This window comes from Podarcis filfolensis (genome assembly GCF_964270895.1).
Source record: "Podarcis filfolensis genome assembly, chromosome: 4".
Classification (NCBI taxonomy): domain Eukaryota; kingdom Metazoa; phylum Chordata; class Lepidosauria; order Squamata; family Lacertidae; genus Podarcis; species Podarcis filfolensis.
In genome coordinates, this window is record NC_139607.1 from 90,128,470 (window position 1) to 90,147,425 (window position 18,956).

The 18,956-nt window shown below is 46.7% G+C and overlaps 1 protein-coding gene across 5 annotated transcripts in view; it reads left to right on the forward strand.

Annotated features, from left to right (window-relative positions):
• The first annotated feature begins 4,220 nt into the window (after nt 1-4,220).
• The window catches only part of GRM5 (glutamate metabotropic receptor 5), a 259,832-nt gene continuing 245,096 nt past the window's right edge, over nt 4,221-18,956 (forward strand). For 2 of the 5 annotated variants that reach the window (XM_083609574.1, XM_083609575.1), the window contains exon 1: nt 4,221-4,601. The gene's annotated coding sequence lies outside the window, so the exon portion shown is untranslated. Of the gene's footprint in view, nt 4,602-12,201; nt 12,373-18,956 lie in introns of those variants that run through there. The other 3 variants (XM_083609573.1, XM_083609571.1, XM_083609572.1) reach the window with 3 other exon arrangements.

Genomic DNA, 18,956 nt, shown 5'->3' on the forward strand with positions numbered 1-18,956 from the left:
GTTTAACTATGTGCTGTGTGAAGAATTATACTTCCCTTTGGATGTCCTGTCTGTAACTCACACCCTCTGATTCCCTTTTATTTTAGCCAAATCACACCCTGCCCTTCAATTACCTTCTGAAACAATCGCTAGGGAGGCCAGATAGAGCGGCCACTTTTGGAAGGTGGTTTGTTATTTACAAGCAAATTACTTTACTTGTTTAGAACATAATAGTTCTTTGTTGAGGAGGGATTCTAGCGTGGAAACAATCTTTCGATCTAATTCTGATCTTCCTGACTAAAACGAGAGCATAGAAAGCAGTCATATACTGAGTCATGGCATCGGTCTGCCTAGGTAATATTGTCTACACTTACCTGCCCGCAGACTGTCTCACTAGAGTGGTGCATGCTCTAGTTATCTCCCGCTTGGACTACTGTAATGTGCTCTACATGGGGCTACCTTTGAAGGTGACCCGGAAACTACAACTAATCCAGAACGCGGCAGCTAGACTGGTGACTGTGAGTGGCCGCCGAGACAAAAAAAACACTAGTCCTGAAATACCTACATTGGCTTCCAGTATGTTTCCGAGCACAATTCAAAGTGTTGGTGTTGACCTTTAAAGCCCTAAACAGCCTCAGCCCAGTATACCTGAAGGAGCGTCTCCACCCCCATTGTTCATCCCGGACACTAAGATCCAGTGCCGAGGGCCTTCTGGCAATTCCCTCATTGTGAGAAGCAAAGCTACATGGAACCAGGCAGAGGGCCTTCTCGGTAGTGGTGCCCGCCCTGTGGAATGCCCTCCCATCAGATGTCAAAGAGATAAACAACTACCTGACATTTAGAAGACATCGGAAGGCAGCCCTCTTCAGGGAAGTTTTTAATGTGTGACATTTTAATGTATTTTTCATCTTTGTTGGAAGCCACCCAGAGTGGCTGGGGAAACCCAGCCAGATGGGCGGGGTACAAATAATAAATTATTATTATTATTATTATTATTATTATTATTATTATTATTATTATTAGCAGTGACTCTCCCGATGTTTCAGGCAGGGATCTGTCCCAACCTTGCCTGACGATGCCAGAGATTGAACCTATGTCTCTGCCATTGAGCCATCCCACCCACAGTTTCAACAACAGAATACAGCAACTGGTTCAGTAATAGAATGAGCACAAGAGCAGCGCACAGTCTGGTTCTGCTGTTCACAGAGAAGATGATTTCTCCAAGCTTGGCCAGCTCCTTTATTCTCTGAGCTTTGCTGGCTCCTGCTTTCTGTACAGGTGAGCAGGGATATGAGCTTGAGCCTCCCTGATCATACTCAGCCAATCTATCAGTTCCATCATATTGGTGCTATGAGCTGGAGACTTGCCTATTAAGCCATCTGGCTTAGAGGATCGCAAATGTTTTGCTGTATGGAGAGAAGCAAACCGCCGCCCCACACAAATCACCTCCCTGTGCTCTTCTGGTGACATCTTGTGCAAGATCTCTGCTGCTCCAGCAGACAGCCTGTTTGTTCAGCATCCACCCTCATTTGCATGCACAAAGCTTAGACCAGGGGGGTTAGACCATGGGTAGGCAAACCAAAGCCTGGGGGCCAGATCCAACCCAATCACCTTGTAAATCCGGCCCTCAGGTGGTCTGGGAATCAGCTTGTTTTTACATGAGTAGAATGTGTCCTTTTATTTAAAATGCATCTCTGGGTTATTTGTGGGGCATAGGAATTCATTCATTTCCCCCCTCCTTCAAAATATAGTCTGCCCCCCCACAAGATCTGAGGGACAGGGGACCGGCCCCCTGTTAAAAAAATTAGCTGACCCCTGGGTTAGACCATGGCTGGATGAAGACTTTTAGAGATCTTTAGAGACCCTATAGCACTGAACAGATTATGGTGCCCTGACCATATTATTTCAAAACGAAAATGAAAGAGTAACTTACGTGGTGGTTATGTTCTGGGGATTGTGTCTAAAGCCAAAATTGTGTATTGTCAATGATGGGTGGGATTGCCAAAGTCATTTTTCCAGGAACCCTGCTCCCTCTCCATTATATATATATATATATATATATATATATATATATATATATATATAGGAGATGCAGAGGAGGAGATGTTGGCAGGTCTGGGAGGGGGTAAAATCTCTAAGGAGGTGAATTCCATTACGTCTTGTTGAAGACTGAGCATACTGTTGGGGATGGGGACTCAGTGTGTGCATGTGGAACAGAAAAAGGGGGAATTGCGTAATATGGGGGTATCATGGAAGAGAGCGTGGTTGGTGGATGGGTGGAACCCTGAACAGAAGCACTGTATTCTACAACTCTTTTTGCAGGTCCCAGCCAATCTCTGAAGTCGAAATAACTGGCCATACATAGGATTATGTTCATCGCACAAAGAGGCAGGTTCTACAGCCAGGGCACCCAGTTGCTGAATACAATCAGATTTAACAAGCATCTGCCTGTCCTAGTCCATCTTTCTTTTCAAAGCAAATATGAAAGACCTTCCTTCTTTTTTCCTCTGTAAGGCATTTGATGAGAAGGTTAATAACACACATTAGGTAGACAAGTGCCAAAGCTTTCCTCCTCCTTTTGATTTTGCAAGGCTTTAATCTTTGTTCCAGCTGTTCTAACCATCTGGCAGGGGCACTCAGAGGGGAATCTCTAAAGAGGATGACATGCACTCAGTAGCCACGATACCACTGATGGTTCTTCCTGTGCTGAAATGCTTGTCTGGAGCCAACCTCTCCAACCAACTGGCAGCTTTGTTGGTTCAGTCAGGGGTTGCCAACCCTTTTGGGGGGCAGTAGACGCATTTGGTGCAGTGGGTTAAACCACAGAGCCTAGGGCATCAGCCCAAAATTGGCTATGTGAAATTGTTGTTGCTGTTGTTGTTAGAATCATGGAGTGTGCTGCAGGTTAGCAAGTGATGGGACGTTGGAGGCAGGACCTGCTGCCTATGTGGATTTTGCCACCTGAGGTGATGCTTCACCTTGCCTGATGGGTGGACCTTCCCTGCTTGGTAAGGTCCATTGCTTATCGTGGTGGTCCAAGCATGGGGAAGGGCCTTAGCTCAGTGGCAGAGCATCTACCTTGCAAGCAGAAGGTCCCAGGTTCAATCCCCAGCATCTCCAGGTAAGGCTGTCTGAAATTTGCATCAGCCTCAATAGCTCAACTGGTTAGAGTGTGGTTTTGGGAATGCTGCATGTTCCTGCATTGCAGGGGGTTGGACTAGACGATCCCCAGGGTCTCTTCTAACTCTACAATTCTATGATTCAATCCAGACAGTTGCTACCAGACAGTATAGACAATACAGTCATACTCCAGGTTACAGGTGCTTCAGGTTGCGCGTTTTCGGGTTACGGATGTGCCGAAACCCGGAAGTACCGGAACAGGTTACGTCTGGGTTTTGGCACTCGCACATGCGCAGAAACACTAAATTGCACATGCACAGAAGCGCAAATCACAATCCACACATGCGCAGACGCGGTGCTGTGGGTTGCAAACGTGCATGCCGCACTGATCACGTTCGCAACCCAAGCGTCCACTGTACTTTAGCTAGATGGACCAATGTTCTGAATGCATAAGGCAGTTCCTACAAGTGTTCATGATGTTGGGATCGATTGAGGGCACAAGGAGAAGGGGACGACAGAGGACGAGATGGTTGGACAGTGTTCTCGAAGCTACCAGCATGAGTTTGACCAAACTGCAGGAGGCAGTGGAAGACAGGAGTGCCTGGCCTGCTCTGGTCCATGGGGTCACGAAGAGTCGGACACGACTAAACAACTAAACAACAACAACAAGTGTTCCTACAAATACTCTGCATGTGACAGTGACAATAACTGTATATCCAGGGAAAGCGACCCCCGCCAGACCAGCTCTCTCTCTTCCCTCTCTGGCTCTTTTCCAACAAACCTTCCTCGAAAGAAGGATTAGATGTCTTCTCCCTCGACTGTCTCCGTCCCTTTATTGATCTGCGCTCAAATGCCTTGGCTAAATATATCCGCCTGCGCTCTCACATCTAGGTTAACCTGTCTCGTCCAGGTCGCTTCATAGAAGTCCCTTCTAGGAAAGTCACCCAGCGCTGAAGATGTAAGGCGAGGCGGCGTCTCCTTTCTATATGTGTCTTATATTTCTCACCTGCCTTTCCGCCCTGTCCAAGCAAGGAGGTGCGCAGCTGGGGCAAACCTGAGCGAGAGACGCCCCGGCCTGGCCGCGAGGGGGCGCAGCGTCACCCTCGTCCTGCGCTCCCAAGAATCATAAGCCGTCCTGAGGCAGATGCCAGAGACTGATGGCTCGCCGGTGGAAGCGGCCGCCTGGACTCCCAGCTGCGCGCCGCCACCATCGCCGGCCGGAGGAAACACGTGCGAGGCGCACACACGCGCTCGCTTAGCGTCTTCTGCAGTGGGGCGAGGCGGAGACTGTTGCTGCCCGGCTCTGCTTGCCTCCCTCGCGGGCTTCTCTGCTGCAGGAGACCGTGCGGAGTTGCAAAGATGTGAAGAGCAGGGAGGGTCTCTCTGCGCGTGGGGAACGCGACCGGGCTGCTAAGGGGGCGCAGATCGGACTTCTGGTGAGGCCAGAGGGATCCCCCTCCCCTCCCCCACACGCCACGATCCGCCCTCCCACCTCCGGACAGGTAAGCTGGATCCATCGCCTCCCGCGTTTGCGATGGAGAGCGCGCCGCGCGCAAAGATGGGTGTCAAGAGGACAGGTGTGTGTGTGTGTGTGTGTGTGTGTGTGTGTGTGTTTGTATGTGTGTAGTACCAGGTGCCTAGTTCCCCCTCTGTCCGCCCCGCCCTCCACCGCGGGGAGGGAGCCCCTCTACCTCTGCAAGTTTGAGAAAGTCACCTTGACCTGACAGCCACCAGGGTCGTTCCTGGCAAGGTTGAGGACCCCCCTAAGGTGTCCAGTCTTCGATATCGCCCTTCTCCCTTTTAAATGAATGGGGCTACTGGCTTCTCTGGAAGGTGGGCTTGATGAGATGTGGGTCACCCCCTGTTCGCAGCAGGGAAGTGTGCCTTTGTGTATGTGTGCTGGGAGGGGGAGGGAAATCTAATGTATGTGTGTGCGTGTGTGTGAATAAACAATGCTAGGAATCGCCCCCGCCTTCTCTAAAGTATGTTAATTCTCTAAAATGGATGTGCTTCTTCGCCTAATCCTCTCTCGCTGCAAATGCATCGCGGTGGTGCTGGTGAGTGGGGCGGAGGGTGGGGGGGGGAGCGGAGTAATGCGGGCAGAGCCCCAATTCCCAGTTAAATGCCAGATCAGCTGTTACTTAAAAGGAGGAGATTTTTTTTTTAATGTAATAGCTTGCTGCCAAAGAGAAATCCCCCCCTTTCCGTTGTTGTTGTTTGTTGTTGGAGAAGCTTCCTGACAAAAGACGCCCCCTCCCCCTCCTCAACGCCGCTGCTTCGCAATAGTGCAGACGGACAAAGCGAGCGCACGTGCGAGTGTGCGGGCGCCAGGGTGCGCCACTCCCGAAGGGCAAAATTGCAGAGGATGACGCCCCCTGCAACACTGTGCCTCCACGCACAGACTTATCGCTGGGTTTTGTTTTGTTTTGTTGCGGGGAGGGATCTAAAGGACTGAGATTTGTGCTATGAAAGGGCTCAGTCGCCCTAGAGAGACAAATCATCCGCTTAGGGAGGAGAAATGAACAGGGCTTTTGCGGTTAGGAAAGTGATGGGGAAAGTATGAGATGGAATGATGGATGGGAAGGCAGTATAAGGACCTGGTAGGCAAATCAGGGTGAATGCAGGATGGAATTTCTCCTATAACCATTGACAAACAAAAGAGTATAAATGATGCTCAGTGAGAACTAGATATAATCTAACCTCCGCTTAAGGTTTGTGCAAGCAGATCAGGATTAATGCTCACTAAGCCCTTAGTCTCTCTCTCTCTCTCTCTCTCCATTCTTTACCATAAAATATATAAATGTAAGATGAAATTTATTCAGTATATTTTTTCCTGCCCTTCTGATGGCTGACGCAACCATGAAAAGCCAGAACTACATTGGGGTGTCTCTAGATCCATTGGAATGATGGGGTTAAGTTAGGCATGTCCTTTCATCTCAATGGGTCTTTGTTGAGGATGATGGGCATTGGAGGCAGCCCAATGAAAATCCAACACACGCACACTCACACAAAATATACAAGGCAACTCGTAGCAGCTGAAGTTTAGGCATAGGGTTAAAACATACAGGTTAGATGAAACAAAAGGCTTCCTGAACTGGATACCTTTTGTCATATGTCATAACACTGTAATTGAGAGATGGTGAATCTCTTTGCCAGAAGAACGGGTCTTGTAGCTGAGGCTCAATTGTGCACCTGAACTGGAAGGTGGACATCCATACTGTACATTCAAAGCTCTCTTATACTGCTTTAACAGTCTTGGCTTCCCCCAAAGAATTCTGGGAACTGCAGCTTGTGAAGACCCTCCTAACACCTCCCAGCACCCTTTGCAAACTGTAAACACTTGCATAACTGCTTAAAGTGGTATGTGATCACCTTAAATGTCTGCTGTGGGTGTGACCTTTTGAAGCCCCCAATTCACCTTTACCAGGAATTCCCCAGAGATCCTCATGCAAAATGCATCTTCTCAAGTTCATCCCTCTTCAGGAAACCCTTCAGTGTGCATTGCAGGGCTGATAGTAAGGCTGACCTGTCTTGCTGGGTTATTTTAAAGGGAGTGCAGAAAGTGTGGGCATGAAATGCTCAAAAATGCTGTCTGAAATGTTGATTTTTATTGCATATGTTAAATGCATAAAAAAGAATGCAATGGTCCTGAAAAGGAAAACCAGCCAGACTGGGATTTGTGCATGAAAATAGGAAGCAGGAGGGTGGCTTTTCATAATAGTCCTGAGATACTGCACATGAAATCCTGTGGCCATTGAAAGAATGCTAATGGGAGAGTTGGGACTTGATGGTAAAGCCCTGGCTTTGCCTACAAAAGGTCTTTGCATCTCCTGGAAGGCTGTGCAGATTCCCATCCAAAACCCTGAAAAGGCACAGCTAGCTAGTGGCTAGTCAATACTGAGTTAACTGGACCAGTTGTCTGGCATAGGTAGCTTCCTGTCAGTCTCAAGCATTTACATTGCAAGGGGTTAAATAGCTGAGGCATAGAGCACATCCTTCGATTGGCCACAGGTCCCAGCTTGAAGGTTCAATCCCTAACATCTCCAGGTAAGACTCAGAAAGCCGGCCTGCTTGAAATCTTGGGCAGCTGATGTCAACTAGTATAGACAATATTGTGCTCGATTAGCTTTATCAGCATAAAGGAGTGATATGGCCCAGTGGCATAGAGGGGAGCCACAGGGACAGTTGCCCTGGGCACAAAATTGTTAGGGATTGCAAAATTTCAACATCCAGTGCTGCTTCAATACATCTGTGTGCTTCCATCGCTAGGCTCCGTTGAAAACAGCTTCTCTGTGCAAAACAGGAAATGTCCTCTCTAGACGACAGAATGACTTCTTTTCTTATCTCTGCGGTTGCATTTTCCTGGGTGATGTGGATGCTGTTAGGCTGTTGAATGTGCATGCATACTCTGCCCATTTTCCTCCCATCCACCCCTCTGTGTGGCCCCGGGCACTGGCAACCCACACTAAGCCACTGATGTGGCCTGGAACTTGAACCTCATTGTTCAAGTCTATGCATATCTACTCCTGTTAAATGAGACTTCCTTCCAGGTAAGTGTGAAAAGGATTGCAGTTGCCGTCTCTGAGCCTGGCTGCTGTCACCTGCTGCTTGCAAGCCCAATGTCCAGCGTGCTGTTTCAAAGTTTCAAGCAGAGGTTTTATCCCAGCCATGCTCTCAATTCCCATCAGCCATGCTTAACAGTCATGGATGATGGGAGTTGCAACTCGGTGTCATCTGGAGGGCTACAGGTTTCCTGGCCTCCTCTTAGAGAACATTGAGCAGGAGGTACTACTAGGAATGGAGATTAAGATCTTCTACACGGGAAAGCTTGTGTTTTGCTACTATTCCATGGGCTCTCCACTACACCATTGGTCTGCCTTGTTTGACACTGCCTAAGTGTTGCCCTTACAATCTATTTATACAGTACTTGCTATCTGCTTCCCCACTGAACTGTTCTACTCCAGAGGCATTGCTGTATCCCCTGTTAAATGGAAAGAACTGTGGCCCTTCCCTACTTAGAGGCTGGGTACTCCCATAAAATAATGGCCCTAAGACCGAACTTTCCAAACTGTTAGTGTGTCACACGAATGCTCTCCGTGCCCCTCCTGGGGCTGGAAAGGGGATAGTTTAACCTCTGGTTTGCTAGTAAAACTGAATTACTGTGCCGTGAAATGATGCATGTCTAAAAAGTGTGTCACCAACATGAAAAGTTTGGAAAGCTCTGCCCTAAAAGGTTACCATGAATATTTTGTTCATCAGCATCTGATCCCTAGACCTGAGCATAATCAACAGAAATATGGTGTCCAGATCAAGGGAAGTCATAGTGCCACTCTATTCTGCCTTGGTCAGGCCACACCCGGAGCACTGTGTCCAGTTCTGGGCAACACAATCTAGGAAGGATATTGACAAGCTGGTAAGTGTGCAGAGGAGGGAACCAAGATGATCAGGAGCAGGGAAACCAAGTCTTATGAGGAAAGGTTGAAGGACCTGGGGATGTTTAGCGTGTAAAGAGGAGACTGAGAGGAGATATGATAGCAATCTACATATGCAGCATCTCAAGGGCTTTCACATGGAAGATGGAGCAAGCTCGGTTTTTCCTGTTCTGGAGACCCAAAGCAATGGTTTCTAGGTACAAGAAAGGACATTCCGACTAAACATCAGGAAATACTTTCTGACAGCAAGAGCTGTTTGACAAGTCTCCCTTGTGGGGTTGTGGACTCTCCTTCCTTGGAGGTTTTGATGGCCATCTGGCATGGATGCTTTAGTTTAGATTTATGCATGGCAAGGGGTTGGACTTGACCCTTGGGATCCCTTCCAACTTTGTAGTTCTGTGATTCTGTGATTCCATCTGCAGGTGCTGTGACCCCAAAGATACAGGACTTGTAAAAGGCTAAGTGGAAACTGACCTCCCATTTCAGGCAGCATCAGTTGGTTAGCCAGGAAGGAGAGAGATCTGAATATCTATGCTGATTTTATATATTTTGTAGTCTATTCACTGTAAATAAAGGGTCTCTTAGCCAAGAGGATCTGAAGACCCCCACACTTAACACTGGGTCAAGATCACAGAGAATATCATCATTATTGCCTATATGCCGGAGGAGACAAGTTATTTGGTAAACCCACTTAGAGACTGCTTTCCCTGGTGCCTTCACACATTTGGTAGGAGGCACTAAAAAAAAAATGAAAAAGAAATGGGCTTTAATGCTTACAAATCACCTCTGTTTTCTGAGAAAATGACATACATGAAACAAATGTTGGGGGATTCTGAATACCAGTTGTTGGAAACCACAGGAAGGGAGACAAGGACCACTGGGCTGATGCAGCAGGCTCTTCTTATGTTCTTATGTTCTGTTTCGAAAAGTGGGTGGAAGCAACTGAGAAAGGGCATGTGAATTTCAGTGGTGGTGGTGTGGGTGGTTTAGCTATCAAGATTTTCGTGTGTGAGAGAGAGAGGGAGGGAGAGAGCGCACTCGCGGAATGGCAGGGCTCAAAGGTTTTTCTACCTCAAGGAGTCAAGGGCTGAATCCCTTCCGTATTGTCAGTACCCTTTCAGCTTTTTCAGACCCAGCCGACATTGTTTTAATCGTGGTTCTTCTCTGCCTTTGTCTGCGTCTGCATTAATATGGATATTTTATTATGGTTTTATTGTCCAGCTGATTATAGACAGCTGCACTGGGTGCCTTTTCGGATGGAAACATGTGATATAAACGGTTCCAGTGAATTAAAAAATAAACACAGTGTTAATTTTTTACAACTGTTCATAGGAATATAGGAAGCTTTCTGGTGCCAAGTTAGACCACTGATGCATCTAGTTCAGTACTGTTGGCATTGACTGACAGTGGCTCCCCAGAGTTCCAGTCTTCACCAGCCCTTCCCAGAACATTTTTTTTTGCATGCAAAATAGGTAGTTACCACTAAGCCAGGAGCCCCCCCCCCCGGAATGTGCTCCTGATGTGTGCGCCTACTCTCTTCTAGTGATTTGAATGCAGTGGGATGATTCTGGGGAGATTAGTAAGTGGAACATGCCATCGTTTAGCAAGGGATTGGACACTTACTGGTTTCTTTTTGGCTCCCTTCCAACAAACTGCATGATCTTACTTATCCTCAGTTACCCTGGAGGTAAGCGAGGTTTTCTAAGGATGGGTTGGGAATGAGCTGGAGGAGAAAAGGGGATATTTTATGCTGCTTTCCCCCAAATCGTTAACACTAAACAGAATCACTCTGACCCGTCTGTCCGCTATAGAGTCAAATAGCTTCCCGAGTGTCACATGTGCTTACCAACATTACAGCTGTTGGGTTCTTGTAAGCCTGCACTTGTTTCCAAAAGCCTGGCATTTGTGGGTACTGAGTGTGCTTTGGAAAGCAATCTGCCAAAAAGCAAATGGCTGGTGTGGTGTAGCAAGTGTGGTCTGCCAAGTCCCAAGTTCAGATCTCGCCACTGCATCAGCTCAGCAGACAGAGACATAAAGCAGCCCCCATTGCTTAGCCCCCAGATGCAGCAGGAAGAAGAGGACAACAACATCTCACCTTATTGAATTGTTGTATGGAGCACAGAGATAATGGGCTCATTCATACTGTTGTTTAACATGGACAGCAAGCTTCAGGAGCCTTCACTGTCCACATGATGTTCTCTTCCATCATTGCCTTTCCCCTTCCACAATCTGGATTTAAACAACAGTATGGATGTTTCCCATGTCTCTGAAACATGCTCAACAAAATTAACATTATTATTGTTACATATTTAAAGATTCTCAAAAGTTGGGAGAAATATGTCACAGTACAGTGAGTTGGGCCCTGTTTTCTTAGGAAAATTGGGCCAGACGATCTGTCCACCTGTCCTAATATTGTGTATCCACCCATCTTGATACGGTCCACCTTCATTGACAGCTGCTGTTCAGGATTCTAGGCAGACGTCTTACTCATCACCTGCCAGCCAGTCCTTCCAGTTGTAGATGTCAGGGTTTGGACCTGGCACTTTCTGTCTGCAACACTTGCACTTCCCCCCTGAGATGTCCCAGCCTTGTTATAGAAAGTCTCTCTGCATGTACAAAGAGTCTTCTTTGTACATACCACCTATGGTAACCTGATGAGCTGAGCTTCAGATCAGGCCATTGCTCCCCACCTAATCTAGAGAAAGACCCTTTGTTTCCATTTCAAAGTACTGAGAATTGAGGCTGCTTTAGTGACCTGGCCAGACTTTCATGTAGTGAAGCCAGCCTAAGCCTGGACTGAGCAGTAGCTGAGTGGCAGGGACATATGCTTTTCATGCAGAAGGTCCCAGGTTCAATCCCTGTTATCTCCAGGTATGGCTGGGAGAGACCTTTTGTCTGCAACCCCTGAGAGCAGCCGCCAGGTCATAGAACCATAGAATTGCAGAGCTGGAAGGGATCCCAAGGATCATCTCGTTCAACTTCCTGCGATGCAGGAATCTCAGCTAAATCATACATGACAGATGGCCACCCTGATGTAGATGGAACACATCTAACCTCAGCTCCAAGGAAGGAGAGTCCACCACCTTCCGAGGGAGTCCGTTCCACTGTGGAACACCTCTTCCTGAGCTAGATGGGCCAAGGATTTAACTTGGTCTGACCCATCTGCTAACGTTTGGCTTTCTCTGGGGCTCCTTCAGTCCAGGACGACTGCCCTTAGGAGGGCCACTCACCGCTGATCGCCCCCTGCCTTTATCTCCTGTTAAGGAACAGGGACGATTCCGGGACTCGACCAAGTGGCGAGAGCCGCGTGTTGCGTGCTGGAGAGGAGGGGCGGAAGCGGAGAGAGGCGCCAGGAGAAGGCGAAGGAGGAGAAGGCAAGCGCGCTTTGCTGGGCTTTCGGAGCCTCGACTCTCCGCGCGCGCCGCGCAAGAACCCAGCGAAGGTGGCCGAGCGCCGCTCCTCCTTTCTCTCTCCATCACCTGGCGAGCAGGAGGCGGCGACGGGCGAAGGGAAGGTCTGGCGTTGGTATCGGCCAGGGATCCGAGATCTGATTCCCTAGGCAGGGAAGCGGCGAGGGGAGGAGGCGGATCTCCTCCTCTCCTCCTTTCCAGCCGTTTGTCTCTTTGCCACCAGAGAGAGAAAAAAAGAAAGGCTAGTTGCTCTTGCCAGGGAGGGGAGGCAAGACCTCCCGAAGCTCCAGGGCATCGCTTCTCCCTCTGCCTGGCAGTGAAGGAATTCTGCATCCCGGCTGAAGCATCCTCTCTCCTCTCTCTCTCTCCTGAGCCATCCTTGTCTGGACCTGACACTTCACGCCAGGCTGTGTCTGGGATTCTGGAACGGGGTAAGGTAATAGACATGGGAGGAGGTGTGTGTGTGTGTTTTGGGGGGAGAGGTGGTTCTGCCTAAAGCATCCTAAAGGTGAGCCTGAACGGGTCGCAGCAGGGATGCAACCTGTATATATGTGTTTATTGCGGGAGATGGGGAGGGGGAAATGCCCATCTTGCACGCTCGCCTTTCTTGAGGCTGCAATGCCAGGTAGGAAATGCAGGCTCATCTAAGGGGCAAATCCAGTTAATTCGAAGTTGCTACTGGGGCTCAGAAGGTGGCTTGGCATCCCGTCCTGGTTTGCATGGGAAACGATAGGGGGTGCATGGGGGGGGGGGTCCGGGTTGTGATTTTTTTTTTTTTTTAAGCAGTAGCGGATGCTGCTGCTGAAATGAGCCTGAGGGAAAGGGATGGCGGTGTGGAAGGGGGTCTCTCCCCACAGACACACACTCCCCCTCGGTGCCCTGTGCCACAGACCTCTTCCCGTGACCTTGGGGAGCAAAGAGCTGGTTAGCGTTTCGCGCTTCAGATTTCTTTCTGTGTGACGGGGGTTGCGGGTCTGGTGTTTGCTTTTCTCCCTTACTTTGCGCGGCTGTCAGAAGGCTCTCGGAACGCCGAGCCAACACAAATCAGCCCCGATGGTGCGGTTTAGATGAGAAAGGCAGAAATGATGATATAGGTTCTATAACAAATCTGCACAATGTATAGAATGACAAAAAAAAAAGCAAAAGCGAGCCTCCGCTTCGTTAGCAACTCTCCCCCTCCTTCCCCCCACACTTTGGCATATAGGGGTTGTCATGGATGCCTTAACCCCCCACTCATTGATTATTTAAATGCCAGCCTGTGTTCCCTTTCGTTCATCGCCTATCAAGCAAGAAGGAGCTGGCCTCGGTCGCGGGCTGAGCCATTGTCGAATGTTCAGAACCACGGACAGCTCCCACAAGCGGCTGGGCAAAAAAAACGGGAGCGAGGGGAAAGGGAGAATTGAGTAGCGTGCGCCTAGATAAGTGAAGACGGCATTTAAATTTAGCCCGTGGGCTTCAGAAGATTAGCCGCATCTTTCTGGGGAAATCGACTGAACCTGTGGCATGTCTTTCTCCTGGGTTGCGAGGACATAAAGGGATGCATTGTACTGGCTCACCCCAGTGACCCCTGGGTTCCAGGTCTTCAGATGCTAGCAGGTCTCAGTAACTCAAGATCCCTTTGGAATGGGTTTTGTCGGTCCTTGTGGTCTTTAATGACTCTGTTGTTACGTTCATCTGCTCAAGCCTTTTCTCTCAATGATAATTACTTCAGAACACACACACACACACACACACACACACACACACTGCACACAGATCTTCAACACTATCCTTACAGTTGCAAACATGAATTAGATGCCCCACTAATAAAGCCTGCATTGAGGATATTTTGAAAAATTACCGGCTTTGTGAGCATGGCAGGGTAGTTTAAGGCAATTAAGGGGCAAGTGATCTTTGTTAACTGCTGGTGATCATACTCTTTGTGGCATGCAGAATATGGTGGCCAACAAATTCTACCTGCTGACACATTCCACAATTGGACTGCACATATGAGAGCAGAGCAGGTTTAATTTTCAAACTCAAGCATGGGGTTATTTCAGATTAGGTAACATGGATCTTTCAGACCCACCACCTCTAAAAGTACCCTTCTGGATTCTTCTACACTGGATTTTTATAATTCTAGGTTAGGAATCACTAATCTATTTTAGTTGGTGCATAACTTTGCACTGTGTGTTCAGTGAAGGTAATAATCTACAGCATCATGGGGGGGCAGTTATTATTATTTCCAATTTTATTGATGAAAAACATCAGGCTCAGCAAGATTGCCTTGCTCAGAAATGCTCAGCTGAAATGCACTCACATTAGATTGTACATGTCAACTGCTGTGCCAGGATTACTTCTGCATTTATCCCCAGGTTGCTGTAAATGTATTTCCAAAGAGTAACTTGCTGGATGTAACCTACCGATAGATAACTACAGTCAAAGTAACAGCATGAGGAAGGGCATAGCACCCATTGCTTTGTTATTTATTAATGTATATACCACTTGCATGCCAAAATGGCTTCTAAGTGGTTTACAAGTGTAAAATCAATTATGAAACACCCACACATTAAATTAAAACATGCAATAAAACAGTTCCATCAAAATATGAAAAAACCCATTATTAAAATATATAATGATCCAAGCCCATCAAGAAGCATAACGATTCAAACAGCTGAAAGATTAATTCAGATAATTAGATCAGGAAATTCACACTCAGGGTTTGTCTAATTCAAGTTTGCGTCTCCAAAAGCCAACAGAATTCCAATACCGCGGGGGCTGCTTGTATTTTGGTATGGAGAGCATTCCACAACATGGGTGCTTCTAGTGAAAAAGCCTGCCTCTGTGTTACCACGAGCTGATACTCATCAGGCTGTGGCAAAACTAACTAGGTTCCGTTTGCTGATTTTAATGCCCTTATTGGACAGTGGGGGGAAAGACGGCTTTTCAGGTAACCTGGTGCAGAGTTCTTTAGGGCTTTATATGGAAGTCGCATGACTTACTTGCATAGGAGGTTCTGTGGCTAATAGGCAGTCAGTGCCAGAGCCCCAAACACTGGTGTGCCCAATAAGGTGCATCTTTACTGCAGTCGAGCCTTTAAACCATCTTAGAATGGGGAAAACAAAATGACATTAGGCTAAATCTTGCAGAAATGTAACTGATCCACTGAACAAGGAACACAACAGAAGGCTGCATGTCCACTGTTGGGGACTACCGCCCTGCACCAAAGTAATGAGCAATAATCACTCAAGAGGGAGATACACTTTGTTGTGAGTTTCATTGGCCACCCAACAGGTTATCAATGCTGTCTGATTACTTGGCATGTGGCAATTAGTGACAAATGCACCCCATTCCATTTGGAATTGCCAGTGTGGGGTTTCCATTTCGCAGAGACCTCTTTCTATACATGGCCTATTGTGTTCCAAAGGCCTCTGGGGAGAAAAGCCGATCTGAGACTTACACACTTGCTGCTGGAATTCTGTCTTGGCTCTCACAATAACGACAGTGGCACGGCCGGCTCTCTTTATAACCGAATCAACCTTATGAGCTACTTGATGCTATCTGGGAGGTGGCAGCAACAGAAATCCCTTAGCAAAGTAAATAAGGCAAAGCTGCCTGGTGACACAGTTATTACTGGCACAGATGTATGAGCCTCCCAAGTATTTAAGCAGAATGTACGTAATTCTAAAGAAGTGAAGCATTGTTGGGAGGTTGACGTGGGTAGGCAGTAGGCGTCTTGCTGGTTTAATTCCCATTTGTTTTGGTCGACTCGAGCATCTTTTGGTCTCTTGAGCAGGTGTTGCATCTTCCTGCTGTCTTACTGTTTTAAATGCATCTTTTCGAGCTCACTTACTTCCTTGATCTGTTAGAATTTAGAAGAGTCCATTTGCTTTTGAAAAGAGAGTGCCAGAGAATTATGGGTGGTGGTATATATATATATATATATATATATATATATATATATATATATAACCTAGTATCTGTTTATTTACAAATGTACATGCTGAGTTGATGAAGGCAGCCCGGCAGTGTCAGTCTTCAAAGCAGCATTAGTCTTGCCAACTCTCAAGCAAACAGCCTTTATTAGTAGCCTTCCCCTTCGAAAGCCAATCCTTCCCAGTCATCTCAATGACTCTCCAATGCGTATCTCCTTCACTAACTATGTTCCAGCCACCATAATAATTTGCCTTCAACATCCACCCAGTTAGGTGGAAGGGTGTTTTATAGCTAGAAGACACCAGCTGTAAATGCTGATTTAAGAAAACATCATCTAGACATCGGTGTCCATTAAATCATTCAATTGTAGAGTTGGAAGGGACCCCAAGGGTCATCAAGTTGAACCATCTGCATTGCAGAAGTCTATGAAGAAGCATCTTTAGCTCTTGGTTCATAAAACCTAGGAGAAAGGTGATCTCACCTGACTCCACTCCCATTACAACATTTTTGTTTTTACAACAAAAGTGCTGACACCCAAAATATCCAACATATTCATTTTCCTAGTTGGCTTGACGTGACACTTCCCATATCTGTGCTTCTTCCCCGATCGTTTTGCCTTGAGATATTGCAGATTGTTGGGTAAGCATTTTTGGACTGGAATGGGAAAGTCTAGCTGTTATATTAGCCCTATAATAATGTTTAACTAGGAGCAATAATGATCTGTCTCAAACCTTTATAGAGGTCTCAGCAGGCAGTTTTATACTAAGGTGTTTGTCAACTCTGGCTACAAAAATATGTGAGAATGGAGATAAGGCAAAAATATAAAGATAGCAGAGCCTGGAAATGATTGTGGACAGTGGAATACAAGCATAGTTAGTAGCATGAGTTAACCACCTGCATCTGAACATTTACGGCCCTCAATAAATATTCTGATGGCCCCTTTGCTGGCTTTATTTTCCTTTCTCAATTTATCAGTGTAACAACACAGTAGTGTGTGATACATCTCCCATTCCCTTTTCAGTACTGTCATATGGCTGGTCTTTAAAAGGTCTAATCTAAAGCCCATTAAAGTGTGAGTTCAGTGCTGAGCAGCTGTGGAGTTTTAGAGCTGCAGCATTTGCGACTCATCAAAAACCAGATCAGGCTGGCAAAAGCCTTAAACAGCATCCCTGGGTCAACTCAAAGGTGGTGGTGGTGGGGAATCCTATCTGATTTACAGTTTAAGGTTTAACATGCCTTTACTTCTGCTGTGCAAGGTAGGGTGTGTGTGGGGATGAGGCAGGCCTTACTATGAAGCAACTTGAAGCAGTTGCTTTAGGACATGGATAAGGGGAAAGATAGGTGGGTGGGATGTGGCCATCTATTTTGGATGCAAAAAGTATCTACAGCCAGCAGAAGACATTACAGTTATATCTGTTTGTCTTTTGGGTCTAGGGATCTTCTTTCCATCTACCTATCCTGTGCTGTGGCTTGGAGAAACACAAGGGAAATGGTAATTAATACTGCAGGGCAAGGCAAATCAGGACCCTGGCCAGCTCCCAGTGGGCCCTGTTAGATGAGCTTTAGAAGATGTTGTCTCAGCAAAGGTTTAGTCTTGGGGTGACTGGTGCATTATCTCGATCAGAGTCCTCCTCTGGCCAACACCGGTAACCTGAGCCTGGGTGTACATTCCTAACCAGCTCTCTAGGCCTTAATAGATACTTGTGAATGGCTTAGCCCTATGCTTATGTTGCTCCTGCTCACCATTACCTCTTGTAAAAGACACAGAGAGCAAAAAACTTAAATATACCGCCACATTTTCTATCCATTTGCCTCCCCATTTATTTTCCATTGTCCCAAGACAGGATGCTCTTAGCCTGCATGTGAGCTGGGCTCTCAGTAGCTGCTCTACTTTTAGGTTAATCAGAGCTCTGGTATGAGTGTATTTTAGAAACGAGGCAAGAAGGCTGATAAAATATTTTTTACATCAGTTTAATAATAAAGTCCCATTAACCATCCATAACATCTAGAGGTAGAGTAGAAAAGACATTAAAATAAATTAGTTTCACAGGATTTCTGTAAGGGGAAATATAGGAATAGCAGTGCTGGGTTGGCACATCCTTCACGAGCCTTCTCAGTTTACCATTTATGGAACATCCTCCCTGGTGAGGTGTGTCTGCCCCCTTCTTTATTAACATTCCTTTTTACCCAGTCATCTTATGGCTGTAACCTTGAAATTATTAGCTGTGTGAGCATGTGATTGTTTGTAAATGTTTTTAAATATGTTGGTATTTTATTTTTAATTGTATTGTGTTAGCACTGGCATGTTTGCTATCCTTTGGGTGGAAGGGTGGGATATAAATTTAATAAAACTATCTTCTTCATCAATGTATTAGACATCTGTACAGCTGTGACTGTGCTGCACAGCTCAGGATATCAGCATCACAGCACAACTTCCCAGTTACTTTGGCTTGTCACATTCTGACATGCTAGGCTCCTGTGTTGTTTGAAAGGCTCAAAATTCACAGTTTTGCAGTTGTTTACACTCAAGCATCAAGAACCAGTACTCAAAAATGGGGACCCCCCCCCCAAATTAGGTTGTTACAAAAAGAAAAACTAGCCTGAGCCAGAGTGGTTATAAATTTCCTCTTATGACTTACCACTTAATTCTGACCTTAAAGAACTGTTCTCTCAACTCTGTCTTTTCCTTCCACTTCCTGCCTGCGTTTATGTTTGTGAGCCTGATGAAGATGCTGGCCTCTCTTCATTTAAATTAATGTGAGCTGTTCGGGGAGACAATAATTAGACTGATAGATGGATTAAAACAATAGTCGCAGTATCACAGAATTGTAGAGTTGGAAACCACCACAAGGACAATTCAGTCCAACCATCTGCAATGGAGGAATCCTTTTACCCAACATGGGACTCGAACCCACAGCCCTGAAGGAGATGGGTGGAGCTGTTGCTTAGCAACCAGGCAGAGTGGCATGATGATATTCACGTGCTTCGATCGGTTGTGCAGTTCTGATGAAGTTTTCCTCAGTATGGTTGCTTGATCCATGTTTTTAAGCTTGGTAATAAGTTGCAATAGGGACGCGGGTGGCGCTGTGGGTAAAACCTA